Consider the following 26,107-nt stretch of genomic DNA (forward strand, 5'->3'; position numbering starts at 1 on the left):
CCTTTCGCAGAGCTGGGGTTCTAGGATTCCACGGAGTAGCAGAGACTCTGCAGCCTTCTGGGGAAATGCGCTGTTTCCGCAGGTACTTTCCTCAGCCCCATAAGGCATCAGGACATTCTCCAGGTGCTCCTGGGTAGCAAGCAGGGTGCCGTGAGGGCTGTGGATTGAGTAGATGTGGGCTGTGGGACTGCGGGAACCTGTCTCTGAGCATCTGATTATGTGACTGCCATGGTGCGGGTGGGAGGGAGAAGCTTTAGAGTCTAGTGTTTTACTGCAAGTAAAGTCTAGTGTTTTTTACTGCAAGATATAACAATCCTCTTTAAAAAGAAAAAAGATGTAATTTATTGAAATAAGCCTCCCTCAAAAATCCAACATGAAATGGCAGATATTTTCTCGTCTGTCACAGGCATCTCTCGGCTGGCCATGTTCAGGTCTTGGGCAATATGTTTTTCTGCATATTTCAATAAACCTTAATTTTGTGCTTTTTCTCTTGAATCTGACAACAAAGACGCTAAGTTTTGTCAAAATAACCTGTGCTTATGAATTGCAGGAATTTTAAAAAGATACAGGCAATTTGTCAAGAGCCCTTGAACAGCATAAAGCCCTTTTAGCCAAGTCAGCATTGCCTCAGCCAAATCTCTGCACGCAACGACTGTCTACAGCCAGCCCCTGGCACCGACTGTCCCTGGTGGCACTTAGGCAACAAGGCTCTGCTGCACAGGGCTGTTTCCTCTGCGCAGGCTGCCTCTGTTCACAGGAGAAAGCAGGCTCCAGACTGCAGCTGCTGCATCCTGTCCCAGAAGGTCTTGCTGGGCATTTGCACTGACAGCCACTGAGTGGCACTCATGGCGTGGTGCCTGGCTCCAGAGCTCCCCACGGCTCTGGGGGTGCCTTTGGATGTTACTAGGGTAGATGGGGGAGCCAGCTTGCAGGTATCATGACCCTTCAGACCAAGGAGAGCCACCTTCCCAGAGAGACTCCCCAGCTCCCTGCAATGACTGACATGAATCCACAGCAGGCCCTTTTCTTCTGTCTCCCAGAGAGACCCACTCTGGAGGTCATTCATGCTGTCGTCATGCAGTGGGGCTCATCCTGGCTCAGCTCTGCTCCCCTTCCCCACCCTCTTCCCTTACTCTCCAATGAACAAGAATGCTGCCCAGGTTCTGATTCCAGAAACCCAACCCAGAACGCTGCCCTTGTCAAGATGAGTCCGGAGCGAAGCCTCCTGCCAGCATGTGTGTGTGTGTGTGTGTGTGTGTGTGTGTGTGTGTGTCGAGAACACAAGGCCAAAGGGGTTCAAGGAACAAGTCACCACCTGCTTCCCAAGTACGGTTGTCAAACTATAGGATACTTGGTTGAATTTAAATTTCAGATAAACAATAAATCATGCTCTAGGATAAATAAGCCCCAAATATTGCGTGAGTCAATAGTATGGAGCTTACTTATTTTTAGTTTATTGCATAAACTAAAAAAACACTTCTGATATAAAATTCAAATTTAACTGGGCATTCTGTGTTTGTATTTGCTAAATCTGACAACTGTACCACTGTGCTTTTTGAGTCTGTGTCTATTTTGAATTCATGCAGAGCTTAAGAAAGCATTTGCAGCCACTCAGCTTCTCCTCATGAATAATAATGGTAGTACTGGTAGTAATAGCAATACCAGCAATAGTAATAGTAGTAGTGATAATTATAGCAACAGCAGCAGTAGCAACAGTGATAATTATAATAGCAACAGCAGGAGTAGTAATAGTAGTAGCAATAATAGCAACAGCAGTAGTAGTAATAGCAGTAGCAGGCATATTAATAACAGCAGTGATAGTATTAAGTACTAATAATAGTAGAAGCTAGTATGTGTTTAGTGCATCTTATATTTCAGGCAGTGTTCTGAGAGTGTTACACATATTAACTGATTTGATCTTCCAACTTCTCCCTTCCCCTGTAAGGTGGGGACCATTATGATCCACATTTTACAGATGACATAATAGAGGTCCTAAGAGGTGAAGTGATTTTTCCAAGGCCACACAGCTGAAAGACAGTGGAGTGGACTTCAAACTCAGACAACCCAGGGTTCATGCAGTCTCTTAGAAGAGTCAGATCGCATGAGTTTTCCAGAAAAGTCAAATCATTTTCTGACCAAGGCCTAGGAAGCTTTTTGGAGTGAGTAGGGATGGACAGGGAGTTGACCCCTTCTCTCTGCCATGTGGCCAGTTTCTCTTCCTGATCCTGTCCCATATATAATGCAGGCATGTCCTCCTCTCTATTGTCTCTTGGGAAATTAATCTAAGCTTGTCATGAGCACCAGTACAGCCAGCTTCTTCTCTGGCTCCCTGTCTGGCCCACTCCCTGGCTCTGGGTTTGTGGCAGGTACTACTTGTTTCCCCTCTGGTGCTGGAAGAGGCTCGTTCTGGCCAGGGCAGTGCAGTCGTCTCTAGTACCCAGGTTTCTTCAGCACTGATCAGTTAAGGAGGTTTGCATTCTTCCTCCCAGCGCTCTGAAGAATGTTCTCTGTTCCTGCTTTCTGCAAGTCTAGAAAGGTCACAGGTGGCCTGGGCAGCCCTCCCAGTCCTCTCAGCCCCTGTGAAGGGTCTCTGCCTTGCTCTCCAGTTAGAACTAAAAGAGGGGAGCTGCAGCCTTGATCCCTTCTGAGAGAAGGGTGGAGAGGGGGTTGTGTTCCCTTCAGAGCCTTCTGAGCACCTGCCCCCAACCCATGTCTCAGCACCTCTCTTAACTTTGCAGTCCAGAGCACAGCTTCTGTTGATGACTTATTCAAAACCACTCCTGAACAAAGGCAACTATGATAGCAGCTAAGGGTGGCTTCACAGCAGAAAGAATGAGAACGTGGGCATGTGAGTCCAGCTGACCCAGGTCTGATTCCTGGCTAACATTTGCCAGCTGTTATCTTGATCTTACAGTCATAACTTCTCTTCTCTGAGCTATGTTTCCCCTTCAGTAAAATGGGTATGATCTTTAAGGCATCCCCCTCCTTGCAGGGCAGCAATGAGACTGAAATGAGGGGGACATTTAAGTGGTCAGCAGGGGCCTGCAGAAAGGTCTCGAAATGAGCTTTTCGGTACTGGAAGAGACAACACTTGGAATGGCCTGCTGTGAGCTGCTGAATTTTTTCAGGCTTTCAGCCAAGGGCAGGCCCCGGTCTGTGCCACTCTGGGAAGCTAACACCTTGATCAATAATTTGCCTCTTTACTGACCTGAAGAACCAGAGGTCAAAGTTGAGAGGACTGTAGCTGCTAGGGAGTGAGAATACTGAGAAGAGGAGTTCGGAGAGGGGATGCATAAACTCTGCTTGCTTCCCTGACCAACCCCTGAGCCATGCAGGTGCAGAGCAGGCGCCAGGCACCCAGCTGAGGATCAGGGAGCTGACTGCATTTGCTCTCTTCCCTGAAAAACAGGGTTTCCAGTTTGAGCCCAGCTAAATTATTTTCCAGTTAAAACAAACAAGCAAGCAAATAACCAACCATTAGCATTCTTCTTAGAGGATAATTCACTTCACAGCATTCTGACCAAAATGCCAGAAGACAATATGGAATTACTCAGTACATGAAGCACCAGGAATACAACAACAGAAGAGAGAGGACCCAGACATTGGAATCAGCAGGTGAGGATTTTAAGGTGACTATTGGCTGTATGCTCAATGAATAAAGGAAGACATGCTTGTAATAAACAAAAAGATGGGCCTGGTGTGGTGGCTTATGCCTATAATCCCAGCATTTTGGGAGGCCGAGACAGGTGAATCAAGAGGTCAGGAGATCGAGACCATCCTGGCTAACACGGTGAAATCCTGACCCTACTAAAAATACAAAAATTGGCTGGGCATGGTGGCACGCACTTGTAGTCCCAGCTACTCAGGAGGCTGAGGCAGGAGAATCACTTGAACTCAGGAGGCAGAGGTTGCAGTGAGCCGAGATTGTGCCACTGCACTGCAGTCTGGGCAACTGAGCAAGACTCCACCTTAATAATAATAATAATAATAATAATAATAGTAAACAAAAAGATGGAAATTCTGAGTGGAGAGAGAGAAATGATTAAAAATGAAAATTGGAGAACTTTAAAAATACAATGTCTGGAGTAAAGTTATTAGAATAATGTCCGGCACTCAACAAATAGGTAGATGTCAAAGCAACGTGGAATGGAAGACATACTCAGTTTTATCAGAAAGGAACTACAGCAGAATAGAGTGTTCTTTTAGCTAAAAATGTTATTCAGACATCATTGATTATGAAGAAGCCTGTCTTTGTGAAACTGAATTCCTCCTGAACTATTTTTGACAGAACTCCCTTTCAGCAATGGGGCCATATTGAGCTGCACTTGAAGCCTGCTGCCTTACTGAATAGTGGGGTCTTGGTGGGGGTAGGTGGAGGGGGGTTGCAATTCATCTAAAAGCTTGTGGGTTTTGTGGCAGCATGGTAGAGAGAAAGAATACAGACTTTGGAAAGAGATGCTCATTCAAATCCCAGATGTCTTTACCAGCTCTGTGACCCTGGCCCAGACAGTGTATATATTTGTGCCTATGATTGTATTGTTGCTGTTGTTTGTTTTAGTCTAGAAAGTAGATATTTTAGAAGCTGTGCTTATACACTTCTTATGAGGATTTACTATGAACATTCATTCTAGTATGAGCCTGGCATATCATATCACCCCCTCTGTGTCTGTCAAATTTAACACTTTCTGAGATGTCTCAGGTCCCTGGGAATTTTGTAGTGAGCCCCTGGCTGAGCTTTAGCTGAGTCTCCACAGGAACTTAGAAGCTCCACACACAGATTGATGGCAGGAGGGACATTTAGGCCTCCATTTGCAGGAACTACTTCTCTTGGGCACCAAGATCAGCCCAGGATCGGGCAGGAGCCTGCCATGGGCAACCTCAGCTTGAGGGCCACACACCTGAGGCCTGGGGAAAGGAAGCCCAAGAGCAGGTTCTGAAGAGGCCACTTTTAGGATGGGTCCTGTCAGATAAAGGGGAGGGAACTAGTCACACATCACATCTTTGAGGCCCTGGATAATAAAGTGTGCCTCAGTGATGCAGGAGGCGAAACTCGATTCTGGAGATAGGTCTCAGATGCCAGACCACATTGAGGACTAGTTAAGACAGGGATGGAGCGGAAGCAGCTTTCCCTAAGATACATCCACCAGTGTGCCATGTCAGTTTACCATTGCCATGGCAACATCCAGAGTTTACCGCCCTTTTCCATGGCAGTGACCAGATGATCCAAAATTTACCATCCTTTTTCTGGAAATGTCTGCATACTCTGTTCTTTAATTTGCATGTAATTAAAAGTGGGTATGAATGTGAGTGCAGACCTGCCTCTGAGCTGCTGCTCTGGGCACACTGCCTAAGGGTAGCCTACTCCATGAGGAGCAGAGCCTCTGATGCTGCTGTGCGTGTCTGCTTCAAGAGAATCTGCTGTTTAACATCACAGGCTGGCCCTTTAATTCATTCCTGCATGAAGCCAAGAGCCTTCTAAGGCTAAGCCCCAATTTGGGGCCTTGCCTGCCTTGTATCACCATGGCAGGCTGTGGACCTTTTCTGTGTTCTGAGAGCAGCCCAGATGGCCTCCCCTGGGTGGCTGTGCCTCCCTGCCACCCCCAGGCTCTGCAGTTTTAGGAGCACCTGCCATGCTCACGGTCTTCCCCACCCTGAGAGTGAATGCTGCGCCACGTGGCTAGTGGGGCCACACTGCAGTGAAGTGAACATTCACTCCCTTTCTATTTCTTCACTGTTTTCCAGGCCCTGGCAAGAGAGCTGGAAACTGGGGTTAGCAATGGATGCAAGGCAAGCATATTTTAAAAATATTTTTGCTATACCTTTAGAAGAATTAGAAATAAAGATTGAAATCAAAATATTCAGGTGGTAACATTTCAGGTTTTAGAAGAGACTAGGGGTCAGGCGTGGTGGCTTAGGCCTGCAATCCCAGCACTTTGGGAGGCTGAGGCGGGTGGATTACCTGAGGTCAGGAGTTTGAAACCAGCTTGGCCAACACGGTGAAACCCTGTCTCTACTAAAAATACAAAAATTAGCTGGGCGTGGTGGCAGGCGCCTGTAGTCCCAGCTATTCCGGAGGCTGAGCAGGAGAATCGCTTGAACTTGGGAGGTGGAGGCTGTAAGTGAGCCGAGATCTTGCCATTGCACTCCAGCCTGGACAAGAGTGAAATTCTGTCTCAAAAAAATAAATGAATAAAAATAAAAGAGAGTAGAGATGCCACTCTTTAGCTCAGGGCTTCAGGGTTCTCCAAGGCTGAGGGATCATCATTTTGACTCTTCACCTTGACCTGTGAGACCTTGCTTAGTTCTTTACCCTTATCTTTTGCCTATTGAACCTTTGTTAGCCCTGTCTCAGGCTCACTGATAAACTGCAGTTTCTGCTAAACAATCCAGCACAATTCCTACTCCAGGACCTTTGCACACACTCTTTCCTATACCTGGTGCTTTCTTTTCTTTTTTTGAGATGGGGTTTCACTCTGCCGCTCAGGCTGGAGTGCAATAGCTCACTGCAACCTCTGCCTCCTGGGTTCAAGCGATTCTCCTGCCTCAATCTCCCAAGTTGCTGAGATTACAGATGCCTGCCACCACACCCAGATAAGTTTTGTATTTCTAGTAGAGACAGGGTTTCACCATGTTGGTCAAGCTGGTTTCAAACTCCTGACCTCAGGTGATAGACCCACCTCGGGCTCCCAAAGTGCTGGAATTACAGGCGTGAGCCACCGCACCCGGCCCCTAGTCTCTTCTAAAAGCTAAAATGTTACCACCTGAATATTTGTTAGTAGAGATGGGGTTTCGCCATGTTGGCCAGGCTGGTCTCAAATTCCTGATCTCAGGTGATATGCCCGCCTTGGCCTCTTAAAGTGCCAGGATTACAGATGTGAGCCACTGTGGCTGGCTTATGCTTTCTTTAACTCACATCTGGTTGTTACTCCCAATTCTTAATTTTTACCTGCCAATTTCTACTGATTTGACAAGCCATCAGTCCTTTTCTTTGTCTGACCATGTTTCCTACCTTTCAGACTAGGCTGGAGCCAACATTTGATCATTTTATTAGGATGACTCAGCACTATATTATTAGCTGTGCAATTATGTATCTACTGACCTTTTTTTGTCTCTGGCTCTGGAACAGCAGAAACTTCCTGTACTTGTGCACTGCTGTGTCCCCAGGGATGAACATAAACTGGATTGTCAAATATGTGTTCAGCGAGGGAGCAGCTACTTGCTTTCAAAGTTCTAGTTATTTTCCTAATTCCTCCCTCCTTCTCTAAAACCATTCCTAGGAAGAAGCTAATGATCCTAGATATATAAAATGAGGGCCAAATGAATCTTGTTTCACTAACTCGTTTTGGAATTTTAAACAAACGATACATTTGTGAAATTCAGGTTTTGTTTATATACAGTTTGTATACATGTTTATATAGGGTACATTTATACCCCGCAGTCTGGAATTTTCTATTAATTATACGCTGTACCACTTCAAGAGCAGCACTGTTAAGTCCAAATGGGAGTGGTCTAGGCATCAGCTATAGTATACCTTCTTACCAGCAACAAAAGCCATGCCACTAACTAGCGGGACCTAGTAGCTTCACTGACAGTGTCAGCCCAGCTGCCACAATCAGCCGTCATTTCACTCCCAGCTTCTGCTGACTTTTGTCCTGGACCTGAATGGGAGTTGGAAAGGGCTTGAGGGGAGGGCTGTTGTACATTTATTTTGTAAGGTGTTGATTTGTGATGACGAAATGGAGGGTTAGACAGAGCTTGGTGTAGCTAACGTGAGTGTGAGAGGCAGACAGCTGTCTCAAGTGGAGATGTTTGCCAGCCTCAACTACTCTCAGAACATCATTGGCCTGTCTTTGGAAATCTAGATCCTTTCAAAGTAAGCTTCAGAATTGTCCTTTGAGAAAAAAGTAATTGGAAAGCTTTCTCAGAATCCAGGTGTGTGCTAGGCTGGTCTTCAGAGTTTCACATAAAAGGGTCATAGTTTGTGAACTCAAATAGCAAAGGAAGTTATCCATTTCATACTCAGCAGACTTCAAATGAGCACCTTGAATTCTCTGAGCAGAGACCATTGGCATAAAGGCCTGTGAGGGAGGTGACTGACCTGGATGTGTCCCAGGCCACCCTGTGTGTGGACCTGGAGGAATAGGACAGCATTTTCATCAGAAGAAAGTGCCCTAAGGCCACATCCACAGGGACACTTAATCGAAGGTGGCAAAAGGTGCTTGCCCCCCTACTTCAAGAATAAACTTGTTTGTAATCTTCAAAAACCGTTTCAAGCCCATCCTAGTTAGTGTCACTACTGCCTTGTGAGGTATCAGCAGGAGATATCACAGCTGTTGTTAGAGCTGAGAAGCCTACAGTTGATGGTTAAATGCTTGCTGGAGACTCATCCTGCCACACCACGACAGAGCTGGGTCTTGAAAGGTTTTCTGCTTCCAGGACCCTAGAGGTCACAGTCCCAAATGCCTACAGGGGTCAGGGAATAATATAAGTTAACAAAGTGGACCAAGGTTTTCGGGCAATAGGGAGTGTGGGGACCATGGCCAGGTGGGGTGCTATTCCTCATCTAAAAGCAGAGCTGCATTTCAGCCCTATCTGATCGTGGCCGTGTAGTATTATGGGGCCTATTCTGCTACATCTAGTAATTTTACCAAAATTCACATTTGATGAGAAATTACTTGCAATTGCTCTTTTTAAAAAGGTTGCAGGCTAAAGAAACAAATTTTCCGTTGACATTTAGCCCACAGGTGGTGGTGTTTGTTTTTCCATCAGGAGCCTCTGCAGAAGAGGGTTGGATGGGGCAAAGTGTTGCCCAGGGAGGGGCATTGGCAGTGGTGTGTGCCCTGTATTCTCAGTAGCCAGCCTGTCCCATTGGTTTTGCAGAGGCTGGGTTATAGAGCTGGAGAACAGTTTTCCAGTCAAATTTCCCTTGAAGAGAAAGTTAAAAATGATGACAGTTAATCCCATTAACCGGGCAGATAGATGCATAAAGTTCCAACCTCCCTCCCACAACCCAGCTCCCACCAGAATCTCGCCTACGGTATCCACTTCTGCAAAGTTGTTTGTGGGTTTCATGGCAAAATGTCTGTGTTTTTTAGTGGGAAATGCAGTTAGTGTCTAATCTCGTCTTTTCTCAGCCAGCCTGCTTTTTGTCACGTCATTTCTGTAGACAGAAGGGCAGTGAGGAGCCTCAGTCGTATCTCCAGCTGTCATCTTTGAGCAGTTTATCCCATGTATTGGCAGGCTTCTTGAGAACGAACAGTTCAGGGCTGTGAATGGGACATTTCCAGTCCCAGCAAGTCATTCTCTGGGACCTCACCCACCCCTATGATGAGCCCCAGGGGGCGGAGGTGCAGACGGTGTCTGTTACCTACGGCTGTTTCTCACCAGGAACTCTGGGGTTCCCCTTCATAAAGGGCACTGCACAGGCCCCCAGTGTGTCCTCCGCTCTCTAGGACAGTTGGATTTGTCTGGAAGACTTGCTGTTTCTTCCAGGAGGGTTGATGTAGTCTCACAGATAAAACACGTAGGCAGGAAGCCAAAAAGCACAACCTCCTCTATCCTGCAAATCCACCATACCGGCAGAGCCCGCTCTCCTCTGAGCCTGGGTCAAACTTGGGGACCCAGAGGGTGAGGCCTGGACCCTGCCCTTCGGGTGCTCACAGGCTCTCATTTGACCTCTCTGGGCTCTGCCTGAAGTGTCTCCTATTTATTTATTTTGTTTTATGTTATTTTTTGAGACAGGGTCTGGCTCTATTGCCCAGGCTGGAGTGCAATGGTGTGATCTCAGCTCACAGCAACCTCTGCCTTGCTTGTTCAGGGGATTCTCCTGCCTCAGCCTCCTGAGTAGCTGGGATTACAGGCATGTGGCACTATGCCCGGCTAATTTTTGTATTTTTTATACAGTTGGGGTTTCACCACGTTGACCAGGCTGGTCTTGAACTCCTGGCCTCAAGCAATTCACTGGCCTTAGCCTCCCAAAATACTGGGATTATACCTGGCCAAGCCTCTTCTATTTAAAAATAGAAATAAAAAAACAGATCAAAGCAAAAAGTTATAGTGGGAGTGGACAAGCCCTGGAAAACAGCAGGCATGAGGGCTTAGAAAAGAGTATGCCTCTGCCCCATTTACGTCTTCCCACTGGGAAACATGCGGAGAGGCTAAAGAGGACTCACTTCCAAAATCTCTCTCTTTTCTCTAGTTCTACTTTGTGAGAATAAGTATACAAGAGGATATCAGATTTGTTCTGAAACAGTTGTTGAGAAGTTATGAGTGGCTGGCCAGTACTTACAGTCCACATACTCAGGTATGCAAGAAATAAATTTATCTCTGCATCCTTAAATCAACGTCATTCTGACCCATAACCCCCTCCCCGCAACTAAATTCCTGCGAACTGCCATCTTCGGCATTAGGAGAGGTGCCTCCCTTTAGGGTCTCATGGAGAAGGGCGTGTGATCTCTGTTAGCCTTGAGCTCCCTGGGCAAACCACAGGCCTTGCTGCCCCTCTGGGTGCTGCACAGTTGAGCGTGTAGCCGGGCTTCTACCCCAGGACTCACACTCCCCATCACTTTCCCAGCCACCCAGGGCACTGTCCTGATGGCTCCTCCCATCCTCTTCCAGCCGCCAGATGCAATCTCCAACATGAGCGAGCTTTGGGAAAACACAATCGGACAAGTGAAGTTTGTTGCAGACAAGTTCTTCTTTCTCTCTGCCACACCGTCCTCCAAGGTAAGGAAGCGTGCAGCTTGTCTATCTGCTTAAACAGGGAGAGTAAAGGGAGAAGGTCCAGGGGAAAATATAGAAATCAGTGTTCCCAGAGTGATCGTGACAGAGGACCGGCAGAACAGACTCGAGAGAGATGTGGGAATTTGTTTAGATGGCATGATTCAAGGGTCCCTGCTGGAAGGTTCTATAGTTTAGAATCATTCAGAGTGCCATTCTGCCTAACAAGTATGTTCAGCGTTAGAACATACTTTGTCTCCAGGAAATAGCTCTTACATCAAAGTACTGTTTGTCGTTACCACCATGTAGGCCCATGACCAAAGAGGAAGGAGTCTATTATGGCAGACACTGGAGGAGGTGGAAATCCCGGCCGGCCTGTTTGGGTGTGGACTTTGCTCTAAGACAGTGTGCCCACTGGAACTGGGCAGTGCCCAGAGACGGCACCTTGAAGACTCACATTCCTAGTGTGAAGGAGAAAGCGTTCCAGTGTCTAGGGGTGCAGAGAAGAATGCTGCCACTCACAAATTGTGCAGTTTCTGAGTGGCCCAGACACGGGGCTGGGAACGTTATCCCCGAGTGTTCATTTCAGGTGGCTTTTCCTGACTTCAGCTACTCCTTTCCCATCGTTTTCTTCATAGGCCAGGAAGGAAATGTTTAGATGATTTATTCATGACCCTAAGGTCTCTAGGTTACTTGAGTTTTTTCTCTTTTTAGTCTTGAATTTCTACTTTTCTAAAAATTATATATACCTCTTTTAAACGATAGTCCTAGTGTTATTTTTATTCAAGAAATTGGAGATTATATATATGCACACATATACATACATATGTGTATAGGTGTACATATATGCCTATCTATATACACACACATCTGTGTATATACACATATATGTATACATATATACATCCATGTACGTATACATATGTGTATATATACACACACACACTTACACATACACAAGGGATATATCACGAATGTCAGCTCGTTCCCATCTCTGCCCAGCCTGGCTCCCTCCCTGGAGGCCTCCGCTTCTGCTGGGGGTCTCTTCTCCCGAGGGTGGCAGCAGGGTGAAGGCTATGGCCTGAACGTGCATTGTCTTCATTTGCCTTGGAGATGATTTTATGTCATTACATAAGCCACCTCATTTTTCATGACTGCATAGTATAGACATCTCATAATATATTTAATCGAATCCCCTTTAATACATATTTAGATATTATTTTCTTTGGTTCTAAGCATCTACAAGTAACACTTCATGATTCATTCAGTATCTCTGTCTATATATTTTTTCTTTTTATCCTTAAAAACATTTTCTCTGTTTCTGATTCCTCATTTTTATTTTATTATATTGTCTTTCCTAAAATTACTGTGTGTAAACCTCACATCTCTGTGTGTGTCTTAGTTGTAGGCCAACTCAATTTTTGGTTGACTGGGGAGAAGTAAAAAAAAAAAAATGTTATTTTCTGTCCCTGTGCCATCCTTGTGGTGTGGGATAGAATTGAATTCCTTTTATATGACTCTTACTGTTCCTGTGACTTTGTTGCCAAAAACTTTATATCTGGTATAAATTTACCCTGTAAATGTATGGGCTTTTCTAGGCAACTGATAGTTCAGCCATTCTCCTAAGAAGATGCAGATGAACGTTTTCTTTCTGACTCACCTGTGACAGAGCTATGGCATGCTGTGCAGGAGTGAAAACACAGATCCGAATAAGTCATCGCAAGTTCCATCCTAAGTGACTGCGGGCCACAGGCTCACCCTTTGTTGGGATGTCTGGGCCTTCCCGGCTTCACCTTTAATTAGGGGAGCTCAGAGTAGCTCAGTGTTCTCACCCTTTGTTGGCATCAGAATCACCTGGAGAATTTATAAACAGCATGGTGCCTGGTCGCAGGCGTGTTCCTTGGGTATATATCCCAGGCTGACAAGCCCTGGGACTGCATGACTATTGAACCCATGCGATGGAATGACAATTGCGAGGTTGCCAATTGAACAAGAGGGCTTGTGAAACTTGACCTCCTCAAATGTAGTTTACCGCAGCATTTTTAGGCTCACAGTTTTTGATTTGTTGTAAAATATTTTCTCTCTCAAATTTCATCTCTAAGTTTTCTATTTCTTGAAGTAGAAAGGACAAAATATGAATTTAAATTTATTCTTGGGGAAATAGTAAGCTGGAAGCCACCTTTCCCAGTGTTCGAGATCAGGGAGGAAGACAGCTGAGGAACTGGAAGTGCATAACCCTCCTGTGACGCAGGAGAGGAGGAGAGGAGGGGCGGTGGCTGGGGCACCAACCTGAGAGTGGAGTCAGGTTCCTCGCCCCGCCACGGACATCTTCCCACCCATGGACTCGGCTGGGCCAGGAGGGATTCTAGGTGCCAAAGCTCTGAGGGTGTCTCAGGTTCAGAGTCGCCCTTTCTTGGGGCCCCTAATGGGGACCTGTTCAGTGGCTGGTGGGCAGTCACTCCGTGTGTGTTAGCCCCCTGCACAGTCCTTCCCATAGGAGAAGGACATTCATCACTTTTATGAGTATCTTCTCCTTATTGATGGAAATCCAGCTGACTTTTATCTGTCTTTTTAAAAATTTTTTGAGATAGGGTCTGGATCTGTCACCCAGGCTGGAGCGAATGGCGTGGTCACCAGTCACTGCAGCCTTGACTTTCCAGGCTCAAGAAATCCTCCCACCTGAGCCTCCTGAGTAGCTGGGACCACAAGTGTGAGTCAGCATGTCTGGTTAATTTATTTTTATATTATGTAGAGACCAGGTTTTCCTCTGTTGCCCAGGCAGGTCTCACATCCCTGGGCTCAAGATGATTCTCCTTCCTCGGCCTCCCAAAATGCTGGGATTACTGGTGTGAGCCACCACACCGGCCCAGCTCACCTCTCTTAAGCCTTCACTGCTGCCTTGCCAGAATGTTGCGTACCTTCCCTGCAGTCCTGTCATCTTTGCATTGTTGAGTGTGTCAGATACCTTAAATCTGTATGTGTAGAGGTGATATTGTCATGGTACATTTAAACAAAACATCAGTTTAAAAGTGTAAGTAAAACTGTAGGCATTATCACACTGTGCAGGGCCACACAGCGGGGTGCACTTGGGAACAAAGTGAATAATCAGAGGCTGTGGGAGGTAGACTTTGTAGTGTCAGGAGGGGAGAATGACCGGACGCAGTGGCTCACACCTGTAATTCCAGCACTTTGGGAGGCTGAGGAGGGCAGATCACTTGAGCCCAAGAGTTAGAGACCAGCCCGGTTTGGGCAACATGGTAAAACCCTATCTCCACAAAATACCAAAAAAAAAAAAAAAAAAAAGCTGGGTGTGGTTGTGTACACCTATAGTCTCAGCTACTCAGGAAGCTGAGATGGGAGGATTGCTTTAGCCTAGAGAGGTCAGCCTGGGGAACAGAGTGAGACTCTGTATCAAGAAAAAAAAAAAAAAAAGAGAGAGAGAGAGTAGAGTATCCTCTAGTTCCTGCAGGAGGATTTGATTGGCTTATGTAAATATTTCTGTGGGCTGGCAGAGAACTGAAACCTGTTACTCAGGGATAAGCAGGAACTGCCCCTGGACCCCTTGAGAAGTAGCGTTATTTGGTTAGGGGGCCTCATCCTGGCAACAGAGTAGGGAGGGAAACGGAATTAGGCCATTTGAGGTCCTCCCAATTCCACCAGGTGTCAAGGCAGTATATAATAGCAGATGTAAATTTAAGTCCTTGCATCACAATGGATGAATGAAAGGAAAAAAGGAAGAAAGGAATAATGAGTAGACGGATAGAAGGATGAATGGAAGGAAAGATACACAGATGGAAAGATGGAAGAAAAGATGGTTGGCTGGATGCACTGGTTAAGAGCTCAGTCTCTGAAATTATACAGGAGCTGTGGGATATAGTTTAACTCCTGACTGCCATTTGTTATCTTTGTGGGCTTGGGTAAGTTACTTAACCTGTCTAAGCACAACTCCCTGCACCATCACCACTGACCCCTCATCTTGTGAAATATGGATTTAGCAACAACCGCCATTGAGGATTTTCATGAGGATTAAATTAGATAACAGTGGATGAAGCACTTTGCACACTGCTGAATACACAGTAAGTGCCCAATCAATGCCAGTTATTCTTTGTTTTACTCCATTTTATTCCAAAGCAGTTTTGAGCTAGCTTGGAAATCATACATGATATATGTATTGCAAATTTCTTATCTAAGTCTACATATTGTGTTTTCACTATCTTAATGATATATTTTAAAAAGGCATTCTAAGTTTTCAGATAATGTGTTTTCTCAATACTAATTGGGTATACCTAATTATAAAAACCACAAATCGGAAATGCTACAAAATCTGCAACTTTTTGAGCATTTACATGATGCTCAAAGGAAATGCTCATTGGCGCATTTCCAATTTTAAAATTTTGGGTTAGGGATGCTCAACCGTAAGTACAGTGTATAATGCAAATATTCTAATATCCCACCGCCACTCCCCAAATTCGAAGGCTGAGATACTTCTGGTCCTAAGCATTTTGGATAGGGATATTCCATCTGGTTTTGTGTTGTTGTTGTTGTTGTTGTTGTTTTGAGGTTGCTGCTTTTTGAATACTGTCATAACAATATTCTGTTTTCTTCTAAAAGGTTTACTATTTTACTTTTCACATTTTCACTCACTATTTATCTGCTAATAATTTTTGCATAAGGAGTAGGGTCCAAGTTCATTTTATCCAACATGGAGGCCCAGTGGACACAACACTTTATTGAAAAGACCGCAATTTCCCCACTGCCTTTCAGTGGTTTCTGTGCCTTAAATCAGGTGGGCCTGCTTCTAGACCCCCTAATCTTTCTCATTGTTCTTGCCTATCTTTGCACCACTACCACATTATTTTAAGAACACATATCCAGAATACCTAAAAAAAAAACTCTTACAGAAGATGAGACAGCTAGCAAATATGGGATAATAAATTTTACAGACACTCACATTCATATGAATTTTTGACTTTTATTCACAGATTTAACCTGCCTTTATTGAGTGCCTAAAATGCACCATGCTGAGTGAGCAAAACTTATTGCATTAATTTACTTATTACCCTTTACCTATGTGTTTTTCGCTTTCCTTGGTAATATTATGTGAGTGACCAGTCAGAGAGGCAGATGTCCAAGGACTTTGGAAGTTCAGGGTGGAATAATGGCAGAGATGCCAACAGCAGCCATGGTGAAGGCAATGGGCTGAGTGTGGACAGGAAAGGCTGGGGCATGTGGAGAAAATGGAGATGGTGCTACCCTAGGTGACATGGCTTACTCCTGTTACAAATTTGAAAACTGGAGTGCCCGTTAATTCTTATGTTCAGGAACAAAATGTTCAAGGCATTTAAAAACTTTGGAGCTCTCCTGGGAAGAATAGGAGATGTCAAGCCATGGCAAACTGGGAAAACAGATGAAAATTAAAGGGGCAAATGACTAACAGTTGACTCCCCATTGCAATGAAAGATTTAGGAATGATAACTCATGCAACACTCATTCCACAGTAAACACCCCAGGTGTTCAAGAAAAGTGATGTACTTCATATCAGTATTTTCATGGTAACCATTTACTAAAGACATTTGTAATCCTTTGTCATAAATCTTAATATCAGGGAAATCATGCAATTATGTCTAAGTTTAGGATTGCATGTGGTGCATTCAATAGCCAGAAAATAAAAGTCGTAAACACAGAGTGGGTGGAAAGGAAATAACGGAGAGTTTGGGGTTTATTGGCCTATTGGGGAAATAAAAGCATTCAAAAGAGCCATTGAAATAATTTCTCAAAGCGTCTCACTTCAGAGCTAAACAGTGCCTGTTATTATTGTGATGTGACATTTAGTAAGTTTAACAGGAAAACTTGACTTTGATCACAAGACTCATGTTTATATAAACCAAGTTTCTGGCAAGATCTTCAAATAGAATCTAATGACCCTGAGGAATGGGTTCTCTCTCCCTCTACATGGAGATAGGCTTCCCTCTTCCTTTTCACATTGAATATGAATCCCCAAGAACTTGGGCAACACAGAATTTTCTGAAGGGTGGCAATTTGAGCATCTCTTGAGTAAAATGGAGGTGGCAGGTGTGGCTGCTGTGGATGTTGCGTATGCCAAATAATCAATGAGTCTAGATATTTGCAAGAGGCCTGTTAATGGAACTAGTTCCTCAGTGAATGAAATTGGCATGTATCCTAAAACAATAATTTGCCTGCATGAAACAGAAACAACTTGAGTTGAAACAGCATCTCCCCACACATAGAAAGGAACTTTCCCCACAGTTTCTGGGGTGGCTCAGGGCAGTGAATCTCTGTGATAGGAATGTTATCAAATCTCGGAAAAGGACAGAAACTAGCAGATGAAAAGCTGTGGGAGTCCAAGCAGCAATATCTCCATCTCTTGGGCCTCCCTCTCTGTTTCTGTTTCCTTTTTTATGCGTCACAGACTCACTTCTCTGCTTATTACATGGAGGGAGGATGACAGCACTCCCACCAGCAACCAAATCTGCATGTGACATCCTGCTGCACAAAAACACCTAGTTCCAGAGTTCCAGGGGATGGCTTGCTGGGGTCAGTTGTCCTCTTCGAGGAGGAGCTAACTGCTATCAGATTTTACTCTTATACAGACAGACTAAGCAACATCTCACAACACTTTTAGTGGTTTCTGTGTTGATTGATTGATTGATTGGGCTTGAAGGACTATCAGACCAAATGTATCATTCTCTGTCAAGAGGATGGTCCTTTCCAATGTGAGTGGGCACCATCCAATCTGTTGAGAGTCTGAATAGAACAAAAAGGTGGAGGAAGTTTGCTTTAGCTCTGCCTGACTGCTTGAACTGGAACATCAGCCCTCTCCTATTCTCAGAGTTCCTGGTTTTCAGGCTTTCAGGCCTGGACCAGATTCTACACCATCGTTTTTCCAGCTCTTATGTCTTTAAGACACACCATCAGCTTTCCTACCAGCTTCTCCAGGTCTACAGCTTGCAGATGGAAGATCATGGCACTTCTCAGCCTCCGTGATTACAGTAGACATTTATTCTTATAATGAATCTCATTATATAATTTTTTATAATAAATCTCTCTGTTGATTCTGTTTTTCTGAAGAATCCTAGATAATACAGACACAATGCACTCCAAAGTTTAATATAACATCTGGCATAAGTAGGTGTTCAAATATGACAGTGGAGAAGAACGACATTTAGCATGCTCTGATTTCTGCTCATAATTTATTTACTAATTCTCTAAACTGTAGGAGAATAACTCTACTGGCATCCTGGTGACCTCGTATGTATCCACATAGGCCACACAGGCAAAGACATTAACCGGACTGACTAGGAGTCTTGGCAGAACGCTTTGTGATCTACCAGAACACCAAGGTTTTGGAAGTCCTTTGAGGACCTCGAATATGTCTTGCCTCATCCCCCTGAGAGGCTGTCAAGAGATGGTTTCTCATCGCCTCCTGAGTTCTGCTGTGATTTGAGGCTTCCTGCCTCACTCACTCCAGGTGCAGATTCTTCTGCTCAGCTCAGCACGGAATTGGCCCGGCAATGCCTGTAGCAGTCATCGGCCCCTTTTGTTTTGAGGTTGTTCGGTTTGGTGTGTGAGATGAAGACCTGGGTTCTGGTACCTTTGGCTGTTTACTCCTTTCTGCATGTAAGTTAACAAAACTGAATCTGAAAATGGTTCATTTTATCTTGAGCAGCCAAATCAGTCCTGCTGCAGCTGTGGCCTTGCTTTCTCCGGCGTGCTTAACACAGACTGCTTTGAGCATCTTCTCTGTGTAGCGCTGGGAACCCCGTGATGAGCAAGGTGGTCTTGGTCCCTGGTCCTGGGCCCAGATCTCTTTGTGCCAGTGATGATGACAGCCTTATTAGAGGTGGCACAGGATGACACATCTCTGACGAGCAAAGCCACTCCATTGGCCCTTCTCATTCTCTCAATTTGCCCTTAAACTCCCCCTTAGTACAGAGACTGCAGGGCGAGCCATCGTGCTTTCACTCCGCCCTCCATGTGCCCAGAGGCCATGCTCTGGGATTAACAGTGAGCCTCAATGAACCTTCTGAGTCCGTTTTCAGATGGAGCTAAGAGTGGTCACCACAAGAGGATTCTTATGGAGGCTTCTGGGTCCAGGTCACCAATGGTGATTTAAGGGGCAGAAGGCCCCTAAAGCAAGATAACTTTGTATCTTTAATTGTAGGAGAGAAAACAGCTTCAGCAGTTACTTCTTATCCCCAAAACTTTGTTTCTGTCTTGTTGAGAGAACTTTAGAAGCCGTCTTGAAACAAGGATTTGAAGGAAGTGCTTTTTCCAAAGGTGGGCCCAGGATGCATCGTCAGGGAAGTGGGAAAGTGAGACACGGAAGGGGTCAAGCCAACACGGGGTGCCGGTGAGCAGGCTTCCAGTGCAGATGCCTGGGATGCCGGTGAGCAAGTTTCCGCTGCAGGCGACTGGGGCTGAATCCCATGGGAGGGCTCTAGGAAACAGTGTGCAACATGCTGCAGGGTTAGCTGTGCCTGCTCCTGGACTGAGGAGGCTGACGTGACTACTCACCCACCAAGTCCTGTCTCTCATTGTCCACAGGCAGTTCCTGGGAGTGTTGGCTCCCTGGCATTTCTAGCCTGTCTCCATGGGCAGGGAGGAGGCTCTTTTGGGGAGGTGCATGTCCTCGATTATGGGGATGAGAATGGTGAGGGCCTTGGGGACATGGGCAGGGAACCAACCCCATCAGCTCCCACCTTCTGCCTCCTACAAGTGTTTGCCTGTTGTGGAGCCAGCCTAAAGCAAACCTGATCAATGCAATCAGCTGGGAAAGCTAAATGCCCGAATGCCAGGATGTAGTGCTGACCAGAGCGGATGCTGGCTTTAGACACCCTGCGTGGGTTCTCAGAAGTAGGACTTGTCAGGAGCCACTCTAAGGACACCTCTCACCTCAAAGAATGTCCAGTTTCCTATCAATGGTTTATTGAAAAAATATGTGGGGAGAAAACATTTGAGGGCAGCACAGAGACTTGGAACCTATCACAAAGAGACACAGTCTCCACTTCACAGTATCTTTATGGAGTGCCTGACTGGTATCTTCAGAGTGTTTGTAAATCTGCCTTTGATTTTGATGTATTACTAGGCAGCACTTAAGATAAAATTGCTTGGGTCTGGTCTGTGGATGGAACAGAGGAGAGGCTGGCCTGGCTGGTCCCATCTTAAGTAGTGCTTTTACATGCCTTGTTGGAACAATTTGTGGTCATCTTGGATCTGAGGCAAAGGAAAGGAAATGTTAAATACTCACAATGTCCTGCACAGCTTTGTGGACAGTTCTGCAACTCAGCTTGCCTTTGTGGAAAAGACCAGCAATTCCTTCCATGAGCATGCCTTTTACGGTTTGCTGAGATCTTCAAGAACCATTTGCATTTGATTCTCAAAATAGGCAAAGGGTGTTCTATGAGCTAAATGTTTGCACCCCCAGAACTGATATGTTGAAACGCTGGCCCTCAAGGTGATAGTGTTAGGGGGCGGGGCCCTTGGGAGATGAGGTCTTGAGTGGAGTGTTCATGAAGGGGATTTGTAACCTTCTCACAGAAACCATGAAAGCTGTTTTCCCTTTCTGCCATGTGAGGTGACAGGGAGAGGACCCTGTGAGTGAAGAAGCAGGTTCTCATCTGATACCAAATCTGCTGGCACCCTGATCTTGGACGTCCCAGCATCCAGGACTGTGAGCAACACATTTCTGTTGCTTACAAGCTGCTCAGAAGGTGGTAAATTGTGATAGCAGGCCAAATGGACCGTGACAGGGTGTAAGTTGTTTTATCCCCATTTTACAGAAGAGGTAAACAGGCTCCGGATGGGGACAGGCCAAAACTGCCTCATGAATATTAGCAACCAGATACTTACTGCCTGGCAGACAGTCCACACCAAGTAAATGTCTGAGCGGCTGTTGAGCTGAATCATTGTTTAGTTTTTGTCTTTCCGCCACAGGAAGATCATGGATTGGCATTAGCAGGAAAACTTGCCAGGCAGCAGGAGGTTCCATTTGAAAACTCACCAGATGCCCTTAAGGCCTTTTTCCTGGTTATTGAGGACATCTTAGGAAACACTTCTGGTGACAATTAGTCAGGCAAAAATAGATCCAGTTGTTCTGAAGATCAAGCTTAACATCTGTGCCATGCTTTAAAATGTCTTTCCAGGCACTCTCTCCTGCCCACGGATCTTGCTTGGGAAAGGAATGGGACAAGTGGAAATGGCCATTTCTTAGATGAACACATCAGTGGCTGCTCCAGTCTGAGGTCTATATAGACCTAGGCTTTGAATCCAGTCACGTAAATCTAAGTCTCTTTAGGTGTTTAACACTTTTGCCTACATCTCTGTCTGTCCTGGGCCAGCCAAGCAGCCCCTTTGCCTTTGTGGAGTTAAGGGGCTGAGGCGTCACTTCACCTATCTTGTGTCTGCACTCACACTTGCTCTCTCTCCTGCTCAGTCTCTCTTGACTATTGGGGTTCATTGACCTCAACACGATGCATGCCACTTAGTTCACATCTCTTTCAGCAAGTGTGTATTCAGAGCTTGATGGATTACCACCAGGCTGGGCCAACAGGGTCGTTTTCAACTCAGCTAGCCCTAAAGGGCCAAAAAATTGTTGCAATGCTCCCAGAGGTAACTCTGACCTGGTATGGTTCAGGGACAAGGCCACTCACCCACACTTGGGCAATTGCTCTTCTCGTGACCAGGCTCTTTCTGTGGGAATCACTCCATGGAGCTACCGTCTCTCCTAAGCTACAATGTTCTACAATGGTGCAAGTGAGGGAAAAAATAACAGCAACATTTTGGATATCAGCTGCTTTGAGAAGGCACGATTTATAATGATTTATTATAAAATGACGGTGTTTTAATGCTCTTTTTATTGGTTTTCTAACAGTCGTGGAAACTCTCTCAGGAGGATATGGTTAGAGTCTGGGGGAAACTTCCACACATATAGTGCTTAATCTACCTTCTCACTGGCTCTACATCTGTAGATTTCATAGGGGGTCTTCCTATGGTTTCTTGGGAATGGGCTGAAGGTCATCTTCTATGCTTAATATTTGATAATTTAAAAAACCGTAACATTTAATTGTGTTTCAAGGTATCAAGATATCAAGATCTGAGAATAACCAAATCAAAATGGCCCCATGAAAACATTGCATGCCCTTCTCAGTCCCATCTCTGAGTAGTCAGAGCCTCTGTCCACTTGTCCTGGATCGCAGGGCAACTCTGCAGCCAGACAGAACTTGTTCACACTCAGCTGCTCTTTAGAAGAACACCCCAAGGGCATTCAGAAAAAACAGAAACTTTGAGGAGTTTTGCGTAATATCACATTGCCCCTCACATCTGAGCTCCACACACTTTCTAGAAGGTTTCAGTCCTATGCTTACGAGTTTTTTTTTTTTTTTTAATTTTCCTATAGTCAATGGAATTTTATGGAGGAAAACTATTAGAGGATTTAATTTAAAACTATTATTTTTGCACAAACCCACATCAGCTTATAAAGGTGGAGAGGCACCCCTTGAATTTTTGAGCATAGAAAGCCATTAGGTCCCATGACTCTCTGGAGGGATGCTGGTTTACAGGTATTACCTGTGTTATAAAAAGCAAATGACCTTCTTCTGTATCTCCTCCCATACTCGAATCCATTCTTTATATCCCAGGAAACTTCTCACTGCAGAATGAGCATGGGATCAGACCCTCCCGGTCTCAGGGAAACTTTTTTTCAGTTCAGTGATCTTAGGGAGGACCACTTAGCTATAGTGAGTGCACCATTCAGCTGGCCCCCACACCACATGTATCCACCCCTTGAGTCAAAGATTGTTTATAATTGTAAAGGTCCTGATATCTTGCATGATGCATCTCATAGAACAGGCACACGCTTGTTATTGGTTAAATGAAACAAACTCTATTATCCTAAATCATAGTGCACATTGCTGAAAACTTCCAGGCAGACGCCATTCAGTCCATTCAGTGCTGGCTTGGGACTGAGCCTCAGTCCAGGGAGCTTCTGCAGTGACTTATTCATGAGTAGCAGAACGTGTACCCCTCCTGGATCCAGGCTTCTAGTACTGCCATTACACTGCAAGGCTGGGAATCTGCAGTGCTAGGTTATAAACACTGAGGATATTGTTGGTTACAACAGGGGGGAATTCACAATTTTCCCTGTAAACCTTAAACCTCCACCCTTCTCTCTGCCTCTCTCTCTCTCTCTCTCTCTCTCTCTCTCTCTCTCTCTCTCTCTCACACACACACACACACACACACACACCATCAATATAGACACATTTTTTACAATTATCAAATTGTAGCTCTTTGAGGGGAGAAATAATAAAAAAAAATCGAAACCATTGGTTCTCAAATTTGAGACGGCATCAGGATCCCCTTGAAGACTCCTTAGCAGATAGATGAGTGGGCCAGGCCCAGATGGCTCTTGGGCAGCCCCAGGACCTTCATTTCTAGTGTGTTCCCAGATGATGCTGACACGGTTGTCCTGGGCACCACAGCGGAGGCCCACTGGAGTCAACCCACACAGCAGCATGAGGCTGCAAAACCTCAGCATCCCTTCCCACTGCACCAAAGGACTTGTTTGAGAAAGGCCAGCTCCTTAGAGTTTCTCAGATAGGAACAATTTGAATATCACCCGTGGGTTACAGATGAGAATTCACATAAAATTGTTATTTTTCCACAGGCATAGCAGCAAATCAGCCTTTCAGAATATTGCAGGGTCAGCAGCAGAAGTCCCTTTGTCAGAGAAATGGACAAACAGAAGGAAGGAAAGATGGAATGAGGGGAGCAACAACGGAGGATGGTGGAAGTGTTCTTCAGGTCTAAGTTTGGGTTCCAGAAACATCTGGCCAAATAACGTCTTTCATAACTAAAATGGAATATAAAGAAGCCATTTGACCTGCCTCAGTTGTCATGGTCATCATGACAAGCCACAGCAGGACAAATCAGCTTAACAATTTTGGAAACTGCCAGAAATGCTATTTGGACTAATTTTTATTTGAGAGTTGGCTAAAACTGGTCACACCCCGAAATACCTCAAGATAAACAATGTAGCATTATCATATAAACCTACATTCACCAAATTAGGCTAAAATAGGCTGTTTTGATTTTTTTTATGAGGATTATTCCCAAAATATGTTTAGATACAAGCTGTTCAACTTTTCTTTTTTCCATGTTTGATGGCAATCAAACTAAATTTTTATGTGTTTGGAATTGCATTAATTGTATTCTTCAGTTACCTATAACATTTAATTCTCATGTCTTTATGGAAATTTTAATATCAGATATAGATTAAAGAATGGTATATTTAAAATGACATTTTAATACTTTATAAGAAACAACAGAAATTTGACTTCCAAAACACCTCTCAGTACTACCATTGGAGTATATCTATATTTTTCTGTCAGAATATGTTCCAAAGCAAACATAAGTAATCCTTATTTTCGTGATACATTGACGCTCAAAAGTTGTGTGTTCAGTATGTCTACAAAGTAAATTACCATATATTTGAAACAGCAGACTAAAACTGAAGTAACATCTGGAAAACATTGCTCTAATTGCTAGGCCCTAAATTCATCTGACCTTGACACTCTCATCTGAATTTAAAAGTGTTTTAAATTCGTAGCCAATCAATTCAAGCGAGAACTGAATTCATGTGTTTTCAGAAAATGCTAAGCTAGAACAATGTAACTAGAATAGATTCCTGGTCAAACTTTGGTTTTGTTCAGGTATCCACTCATTTCCTAGGTGACCCAGAGGCCACAACTCACAATTGCACCCCTTCCTGTGGCTAGTCCAGGCTGTGCCGATCTTGTAGTCTTGAAGTCCTGGCAATAGGCGGGAGTGGGAGCTGACCCACTGCTGACCAACATGTCAAAAATAGATGGCTGTAGAGCCCTCTGGAAAAGCTTCCCTCATTCTTAAGGAATCTTGTGAAGGGATGGTCTGTTGCTGTCTTGTTCCCTGGATGTCAAATGTCTGGGTTTGAGACTCAGAACTCCTGAGGCCATCTCACGGCTACAAGGGGAGCAGATGTAGCCACTGAGTATGGCCAAGCAGAGGGAGGGAGGACTGTTCCTGCCAGCATCGCCAGTGGCTGAATCACTCAGCCCAGAGCCCCACGGCACCCTCAACGTCCTCTTAACAGATGGAATACGTTGCCTTACTGTTTGTGCCTGTGAGAAAAGTCCCCTTTGCTTGCAGTGAAGGCATCCTAGTTGATCCAAACGAAATTTGAAAACTGGAGATTTCATGGAACCAATGTTTCCTTTGTTTCAGTTCATTTTCATGGCTCATCTTTTCAATAAACCCTCTACTGAATTGTTTTCTAGAAGATATGCTGTATTAAAAATTACTCCCAAACTATTACTTTTTCTAGATGGAAGCCTATTCAAGTATCAGGTTTTCCTAAAATGGGTCACATGAGTATTTGGCTATTCAACCCGGGCCACATTTCTTTACAATTGATCTCATGTTTCCCTTAGTGTCATTGAAAGTGTCAAGTGAAAAAGGCAGTAAAGTATGTGTCTTGGTGTTTACTCCTACAGATCGCTGGACTAAAGTATTTGTGGTAATTGAGGCCTAATGGGTTATAGGTTTTGTTAAAATCTGTGACATAATCATGTTACCACTCTGTCAGAATTCCCTGGTTTTGAACTTGGGGACTTAGATTACTCTTTAACTGGACACATATCCCACATCTTTCCTTTTGCTCACTGTGTCTCCTCTTTCTCTGTTTACATGCAGCATGAAGCACGAATTTATTTTACCTCCAGATATCTTACCATGACTTGCTTGCATCATAGCAACCCTATCTGGAGTGAGTGTGGAGTAACCAACCCCACAGGAGTATGGAGAAGTTTCTCCTAAGTGTGGAACTTTTTGAGACTCTCATAGATTTCAAATCTGTTGTCTCATTGTTAAACCACATGCTCCCAATTTTGTTTAGAAACTATGGTCACAACAGCCTTGGGGGAGGAACACTCACCTAGTCTCATATTTAAACTTGAGAGGGGTGGAGCAAGGTGGCAGAATAGAAGCCTACACCATTCATCCCCTCTGCTGAAATATCAGATTTTAACAACTATCTGCACACAAAAGAGCACCATCACAAGAATCAAAAATCAGGTGAGCAATCACAGCTCCTGGTTTTAACCTCATATCATTAAAAGAGGTATTAAGGAGGATGGAACAGTCTTGAATTGCTGATGCCACACCTCTCCCATCCCCTGGCAGCGGAGATAATCTTTGCACTTTGGGGAGGGAGAGTGCAGTGACTGAGGGACTTCACATTGAACTCCATGCTGCCCTGTCATAGCTGAGAATAAAGCCATGCTGGGCTCCACCAGCACCCATGCATGGAGGGAGCATTTGGACCAGCCCTGGC

General features: G+C 44.8%; 1 long non-coding RNA gene across 4 annotated transcripts; it reads left to right on the forward strand.

The window, feature by feature from the left end:
* LOC108520654 (uncharacterized) lies at positions 1-23,682 on the forward strand. Of its 4 annotated transcripts, none has more exons than XR_001882961.1 (6): positions 2,049-2,159; positions 2,739-2,867; positions 3,513-3,615; positions 10,199-10,303; positions 10,618-10,725; positions 23,405-23,682. It is a non-coding gene; the product is annotated as an uncharacterized LOC108520654 (long non-coding RNA). The 4 variants fall into 4 exon arrangements; XR_001882958.1 differs by lacking the exon at positions 23,405-23,682 and adding an exon at positions 12,318-12,587; XR_001882960.1 differs by lacking the exons at positions 2,049-2,159; positions 2,739-2,867; positions 23,405-23,682 and adding exons at positions 1-82; positions 12,318-12,587.
* The last annotated feature ends 2,425 nt before the right edge of the window (positions 23,683-26,107 follow it).

This window comes from Rhinopithecus bieti, unplaced genomic scaffold (genome assembly GCF_001698545.2).
Source record: "Rhinopithecus bieti isolate Rb0 unplaced genomic scaffold, ASM169854v2 scaffold_49371, whole genome shotgun sequence".
Lineage (NCBI taxonomy): Eukaryota > Metazoa > Chordata > Mammalia > Primates > Cercopithecidae > Rhinopithecus > Rhinopithecus bieti.